The sequence below is a fragment of the Pygoscelis adeliae genome, unplaced genomic scaffold (genome assembly GCF_000699105.1).
Source record: "Pygoscelis adeliae isolate BGI_AS28 unplaced genomic scaffold, ASM69910v1 Scaffold311, whole genome shotgun sequence".
In the NCBI taxonomy this organism is placed as follows: domain Eukaryota; kingdom Metazoa; phylum Chordata; class Aves; order Sphenisciformes; family Spheniscidae; genus Pygoscelis; species Pygoscelis adeliae.
In genome coordinates this window covers 1,102,735-1,104,980 of record NW_008824118.1, presented here as the reverse complement: position 1 = coordinate 1,104,980, position 2,246 = coordinate 1,102,735, and positions in this window count along the sequence as shown.

Below are 2,246 nucleotides of genomic sequence, written 5' to 3'. Positions count from 1 at the left end.
TGTGCGTTGACCCTTCGGCTCTGAGCCCTCGGGCCTGGCTCCCTCTGCCCACCCGCATCTGCCCCAGCTCTGCCCTCTCCGTGCCTCGCTAGCCCTGCCCGCACAGCCAGGATGCGGCCCTGCCGCTCTCCCCTTGGTCCTGCCCGCCTTTGGCAGCCTAGCTCCGCTGTGCCTCGGATAAGATTTTCCTCCTCATCCACACTTTCGAACCAGGAACCAACTGCTAACTGCGTTTTCAGTTCAGTGCCTGCAAGGGGTCTTTTGCTGTTCCCTTGAAAAACCTTTGCCAAAACCTTGTTTTGCCAGCACTCAAGGGGATACAAGTTTGGAGCATAAATTAATTCGCGGGAGATTGCATCAGTACTCTGGAGAAGTGCAAAGTTGCCTCTTTGAGCTTTTCAACTCTCTCTGCCCTCCTCTCAGCAATAGGGTTTGCAAGCAGCTTTGCGTCGGTGGCTACTGGGTGAAAGATCAGTTATGTAAGGACATGTAATAGAGAAATATTAAATTAATAACAAGACCAGTTTTCATTTCACTGTGCGGTGTGTTGTCAAAGGCCCAGCTTCATAAAGCAGCTTATGACACTTGCAGGGAATGAGGGCTCCCTGGGCTTTGCAAGGTGAAGCAAGTGGGATTCACTTTGAGGGTAACTGATTCTTCTCAGACCAGGCACCTCAGGAGACTAAAATATACCTGGTTCATATTAGTGAGGCTATTCAATAAAATGTTGCTCGAGTGTAGCAGAACCGGGTCACCTTTGTGGCGTTAGATTCCATTAAAAGACCTGTAAGATCTACAAGTGAGAATACACCTCCCCCAGGACACAACCTGAAGTTCCTCCACCGCCAGCCCCTATTTATATCCAAAAGGCATTGGAAGAATTTAACGAGGGTGCAAACTGATCGTGCTGAGACTTTCTTTCCAACTAAGACAACTGGGGTGGCAGGGTCAGAGAGTGGGACTAAAGCAGTGGGTGAGGCAGTGGGAGAGGGTGGGAATCAGAGGCAGGGGGTAGGAGGTGGGGGAGGTTGGGGGTAAGGAGGGAGACCAGCCTTCCCCACCAGAGGATGGTGGTGGTGTGAGCAGGGAAAAATATAGTTTGCACTGCAGCTTGCTAAGTATCGAGCATATCCTCTGACTGGTGTTTGAGACACTCTCATCAAAACAATAGCAAGAATTTTCTCATGTCTTTTTTTTTCCCAAGCGTGGACTAAACAATGCATTTTCTCTTGATCTAATTTAGTTGAAACTCCATAGTGTAATTTCCCCCCTAGAAATCAGCCTGACTCTATCTAGGTTCAGACATCCTTCCTAGAAAATTCCAGTCCCTGCAGGCAACACTTGGCAAACTAAAAGAACAAACAATTTAAAGCAAGCTACCGTAACGGAGACGTGTCAGGCCACCTTTATCACAGGTGATGCTACCAACCCAGTCGGAGCAAAACAGAGCATCCTGTTTTGCACAGCTACATCAGTGGCTACTGCAGCAAAAATTCACATTAAAATATGACTGTGGGAAGACAACTCGGGTAGTTTTAACTGCTGATAGGATCAGATTAAGCGGGTAGAAAAGAGCAGTGGCAATGCTTGGCAGGCCAGCCCTGGGTGGACTCCTGGCCCCCACTAACCTCTGCTAATCCACAGGCTGGAATCAGACTTTCAGTTCATTCCCAATACAGATCATGAAACCCATCAACAGCAAGGGCAGGCAGCAGATTTACAAACTACTTGGGATAAAATCTAGTTTGTTACACTGAAAATGCTCACTTGCATAATTTTTTGTTCCTTCTCATGCCCATGCCTCATTTTAAGACATAATCTGAAAGAGTTATGCAAAGTCTCCACCTAAAACAAAGAAAGAAAATTAAAAACAAAACACTAAAAGAAAACTTTCAAGTCATGAAAGACAGGCCGGGGACACACACATATAATTCTGGTTTCTTGGATCTTAAGTTGCCCAAGTCTGTTGTAAACCCAGCTGCAAAATAATCTGAAATGGATGGAACTTCATGTGTCCCTGAACACTAAACGATGTGCAGTTGCACCAGTCTGACACAGCACATTTTCTAACGTTTAAAAACTTTCTTTCCCTTACAGATGTGATTGGATGGAGAAGAAGCTTCATGGCATCAGCTCAATGTGCTTCAGTGCAATCATTAACTGGATTTGAGTTTTGCTTCCTCTGTAAAATACATAATCCTATAGGGGAAAGCAAAGCTCCATCTGTAAAACAGAGCCTGATTTAT